Genomic DNA, 5,841 nt, shown 5'->3' on the forward strand with positions numbered 1-5,841 from the left:
TGTTGTTCAACTGCAAAATTGTGTAGTATTTGTAGCTAAAATCCAGAATAGATAGTTAAGTACACACAAATATGCATTTTTGTTATGAACAAATAACCAGTCCAATCTTCAACTTGATTAATGCCTCTTTCAGAATTTATTATTATTATTATTATTTATTTATTTTTTCAACAAGTGTGTTTGAGTGGACCATCACAAAAACTTTTTCTCAAATTTCTCCAATCACTAAATGAATTTCACATCAAAAAACATTTATACAATTTTCCATGGAAATTTTCTACAAACAAAATAATAATAATAAAACACATAATCTAAAAATTAATAAAATATTTGCAAAACTAAAAAATAAAAATAAAAAAATAAAATAGATATACATAAAAGAAAAACATAACAAAAAAAAATATCTACAAACTAAAATATATATACAAGCAAATTGAAAAAAAAAAAAAAAAAAAAAAATCCCATAACATAAATGTACAATCTATAACATAACATTATACATTAAACATTAAAACACATTAAAAAAATTGTAACATATAACATAAATATCATATAACATTCTTAAAAAAAAAATTAAAAAAAATACAACGTAACAAAAAAAAATAAAACACAACAACGTAATGAAAAATACAACACAACAACGTAATCAAAAGAAAACGAAATTGCCATGAAAACCATTTTATCGAAGTCATAGTGGAAAATTTTCACTCTCGGGTTAAAACTAACGCGGAAGTGATTGGCATAAAGTCTGATAGGGCCAATGGCTCTCCAAATCTCTGGACTTTATCCTTCTTGGGATGCAACTGATTGTTGTTCCAAATGGCAGCTGAGCAACTGCAACATGTCTCCCCATAGATACCATTGCCATTGTTGAGCCAGCCTTGTATGTAGTCAATTTGTGCTTAGAATTCAGCATCAACTTCTTAATATTGCCAGCCACCACCGTTGCATGCCTCTTAGCAAGGAAGCCTTGCTTGATTTCCTTAACATCCACAATATCTCTGACTGCAAAGACGTTGGTTTTCCCTCTTAATCGCAGACAATCATCAACTTTCAGGCGCCCATCCTTATCAACAGAGTCTTTGAAAATGGATTCTTGAAGCCAAGAGGAGGCAACACGGTTTCCCACACACATGAAATGACAATCTACAGAGATAGTCATTCCACTTGATGTGGTATATGTGTTGTTTGATTTCGAGAGGCTTTCCAAATCAATGCGTTCATTCAGGTGCACCTCAATATTTTTGGAAACTAACCAATCCAAAGCTTTCTATGAAGCCTTTTCTCCAAGAAATTTTATAAGTTTGTGACCTGCATGTATGATAATTACCTTCTTATCAAGGAAATCTACTAACTCAACAATCTCGATCCTCTCTATACTTGACAACAAAACCATGATGTATATCAAGAGTTGAGCCACCAACGTCTAAGTATCTCCATGGTGGATTTACCTCCTGTAGATAAAGGAGATCAGATGAAGGCCACAACTGCCTCTGTCCATTAATTGGAAACCATTTTTTCTCACGCAATCTACCAAGTAAGGCTCTAGAAAACCCCGAATATCTCCCAATCTATTACAAATTTGAGAAAATCGCTCTTGGGTTTTATAACTAACCCTGTTTTGAGAAAAAAACACATTTTATGTTTTCGAAATATGTTTTCTTTTGTCCATAAATATTGTTTTAAAACTAACATTTTAGAGTTGCTACGCATTTCTGGCAAATGTTGAGGTGACTATTGCTTCTTCCATGTCCACAACCAAGCATGGATGAGAACCACATTAAATAAGTCCTCACCTCAAACCCAAATTCTATCACGTCACTTTTCCAATGGAACCATCACAGATCTTTGTTTGTATCTTGTTCACAATGTGGCGAATCCATTGACTATGAATTACTAGTCATCCATGAATGTGACAAGTGTGAGTTTCCACTATCTGCTGTCGATCTTGATAAACATCTAAACATCTATGGGAATAGAACAAAGTATTGTAATCTGTGCGGAAAGTATGTGAGATTGTGTGAAAAGCTAGCTCATGATTTACAGTTCCATGAAGAAAATTCTGATGACACTGGAGATTCTTCAAGAGAGTAGCACGAAGAAAATAACTATAGATCACCACCAGCAGTGTTAGAGACTAGATCAACCTCAGGCTGAAGGGAGGCAATCTTAGGATAACCCCAAAACAAGCTTAACCTGGTAGCTAGCCCTACCAAGTCGGGAGAGGGCTCTCTCCTTGTCAATATCAGTGGAGATTACTGAATTCAATATGAATTTTAGGCTAGTTATAGTAGCTCAAGGGTTTTGGTTGATTTTGAAGGTTTTGTTGCTAGATCAAATGGAGTAGGAAGCTTTGGTTCCAGGAAATAAAGTCAGGAATGCAGGGTGTTATGTGGGGTGAGCTAGGTAGGTGTTTTTGAACCTCGAATTGAGTGAGATGGAAGGTCTAAGACTGGTGAGAAGCTAAGGACGGCATGCAAGGATCATGAGTCCTCTTCAGACAGCTGAAAACATAAAAAACTAAATGTATTCCCAAGGCAGAGAACTGTTACCAATGTATTCTACCTCTCTATCTTGATTTCATTTAGTTAAGTAGAATGAAATAGATTTTGGCATATATACACATGAGAAAAACTAATGACAGAAATGAAAACAATGAAAAAACACATTACCACAAGAATCCCACAAAAATAGCTGCAAATCTTGGTTTATTTCCTTGCCAAACTGTTATAGAGATGTACAATGTAGCTCAAAGCATCCACAAGAGTCCAACCTTTACAAATGACTAAGAAAATAAATAATATAGGCACCAAACCACCTGTGCTAGCCATCAGGGGTCGAATCCATGAGAAGAGGGGTGGTTTCAACCATATCTAAACTAAGAACAGGAATATAGGCAATGGAACAGCTTGCCTCTAAAACCATGGAAATTGATTCATTCAACCCCAAACCACCTCAAAATGATGAATCTACCCTCAAGAGTCATTTTGCAATTACATTTACACACCATAGCATAATTTACATTCGTATATTCATCCAAAATGAGAGAAAAATTCAAATGGTAGAAAAACAAGGCGAAATTTTGATTTTTGGGCAAAACTGGAAAAATCCCTCCTATGCACAGCGCCTCTAGTCCTATGCACAACGCATTTTCCAAGCCAGTTTTGGGGGTCTTCCCCTTAACCAAATTGAGCCCAAGATAGCTTGTTGGAAAGGAATTCCTGTCTAGTTTCTGGAACATTTTGAATTTTTGAATTTGGAGGTCATTTCCCCCCTCAACAATGGAATCTCCCAACACTGCTTCCTGTGTGTCAAAAAAAGTGGCAGAGAGGTCATTTTTTGATGTTTTTTTGGCCTTTAGGTGACCAATATCTGCTCCAAATTTGATGAAACTTTCTAGGTTTGCTTATTTTTTTATGCTGAATCCAAAAATGCAAACCATTCTCCCAAAAAGTGCCCCAGTCAAAAGCGCAGTGCCACCTATTGGGATTTCTTGTGTTTCAAAATTCAAAATTTGAAAATTACAAAATTTTATCAAAATTGTCCCAAAATTGGCACAAGACACCCTCATTCATTGCTTTGATGAGCTAATGAGGCATCAGATAGGATTTATAATTTTTTTTTTCTCCTTTTTTCTTCTCAAAGCCTTCCTCAGTCTTGCCTTAAGCTTCCTTATCCTTATATTACATATCTTGTTCCGGGTCATATAGTGATAGGCCATGTGGCGAAGCATTTTCTTTTCTTTATTGGCCTTCTCAAGCAGCTTCTCAAGGTGTATGTTCACCCTTTCTAACCAAGTTTCTCGGTCATTCTCAATTTCTTGTTCAATGGAGGTCATCTTGACCTTTGCCTTCTTTGCCTCTTGCCTCTCTTCTCTAATCATTTGCAACTCCATGATAACCTGCTTGTCAGTTAATTTCTTGTTTTCTTGCTCAAGATAATTAATGATAATGTATTTGGCCCTTGCCAACTTGTCATTTAACATCTTAATATGTGCCTATGGCTGTGAACACTAGTGGTTGTACGGACAATGGTGAAGTGAAAACAAAGTGGAGGAATGGAGTGTATGGAGGGGTATGTGAATGTATGATATGTAAACAGAGTTTAGGGAATGTGAATGGGATTTAGGAGAGAGGGTATGGTTTTAGGGAAGTAAGTAGGGTTTGTAGGGTTTGGGGAAAGTGTAAGTAGGAGTGGGGAAATGTATGAGGGGAATGGAATTAGGGAAATATATATGTGGGAGCAGAGTTTAGGGAGAGAGTGAGTGGAGTGTAATAGGATAGAGGGAATGAGGGTTTACTATCAATAATGAGTGATAGCACTAAGAAAAGTAGGTTTTAGAACAAAAAATTTAGGGTTTTAATTTAAACGAGGAAAGACCAAGCAAAATCTTCATGAAAGCACCCTAAACAACAATAAGATGACAATACTTACCTTCAAGAGGAAATTTGGAAGTGATTTGGTAAGTTTGGAGGAAGTTTAGGCTTGGTTGGATAGGTGCGCAACGCCCTCTCTCAGGTGCACAACGCCTTTTCTATGCGCAACACCAGTGTAATTTTACACTGTCAAACTTTGCCAGGTGTGCAACACCTTTTCTAATTTTACACTGTCAAACTTTGCCAGGTGCGCAACACCTTTTCTATGCGTAGCACCTTTTGCATACCACTTTTGGAGGGCTTCCCTGTGTCCCAATTGGGCATGTGATAGCTCGCTGGAAATCCTATTGAGTCTACTTTCCAGAACATCTTGAATATTCCAATTTGGTGTTCATTTTCCCTGTCAAACGTCCAATCTCCCAAGACTGGTCAAAATGTGCAGAATGAGGTTGCCTAAATAAAGAGTGTTGTTGCAGTCAACGTTTGAAGGTATTCCTCAACTCCAAATTGATCTCATGATAGCTCATTGGAAATAACTTTGTGTCTTGTTATCATTTGACTCATCAATCAAGTCATTTGGCCAACCAGGCTAGGAGAAATCTTGATTTTCCCAAGGTCACTCTAGAGGTGCATTAACTCTCCTGAGGCAACTGTATTTTTGACATTTCTCTAAAACCATGACACCTGTGTAAAAAGTGAAGGAGGTTTTTCTTCCTTGGCCTATTGTGGACAAAAACCTCTCTCATGGTTTCCAAATTCATCTTTTCTTGCTCAGAAACATAGTTTGAAGAAAAATCGTCCCTTATGTGTGATGAATGGCTTGTTCCTTGGAATGACTTCTCGACAAATGGTAGAGACTTGATGTTTGATGATATGAGATGGCGTCATTCCTTCTGATATCTCTCATGCCTCCTCTTCTCAGATATCTCTAATCCCATAGCCAACCCTAGCTCAGTGGGAGAGGAAATTAGGGTTTGTTCTCTTTTTCTTTTGCAGGCGGATTGGTGCTCAAGATGACTTGATTTTTGTAGTGGTAGGTGCTTGTCAATATCACCGGGTGACTAGGAGCAGCATGGAACCATTTATTACATATGAGAATGATAAAATTACATTAAATTTAACTATGAAATCTGATGAGCCCCAAAAATGGATAATTAAATGGGCTCATTCAACCTCCTAATTCGACTTAATCCACCATTCTCATTATTTTATTGCATGTTTTTGATTATATTTATGCTGATAGAGTGAATTGGGTTAATCATTATGCCAACAAGTCTAATGTGTGCTTTGTGTAGTCTTTTTGGTAAATTTGGAGACAAAATCAAAGGTTTTAATGAGCACTTGGCAGCCAAATTCGTGGGAGAACAAGGGAGAGGATTTGTAGGAAGGTGTCCCCTTCATTTATGGGCCCTTACCTCGAATTATCCACCATCAGCTCGGAGTTCAAGGGCCACCAAATCAATTA

The 5,841-nt window shown here is 36.9% G+C and overlaps 1 pseudogene; it reads right to left on the bottom strand.

The window, feature by feature from the left end:
• Positions 1–721: 721 nt before the first annotated feature.
• LOC149172389 (uncharacterized) lies at positions 722–1,396 on the bottom strand (annotated as a pseudogene).
• Positions 1,397–5,841: the final 4,445 nt, after the last annotated feature.

Source organism: Pinus tabuliformis, chromosome 4_2, assembly GCF_031772625.1.
Source record: "Pinus tabuliformis cultivar Carrire ecotype Pingquan chromosome 4_2, CPIR1, whole genome shotgun sequence".
NCBI classification, from domain to species: domain Eukaryota; kingdom Viridiplantae; phylum Streptophyta; class Pinopsida; order Pinales; family Pinaceae; genus Pinus; species Pinus tabuliformis.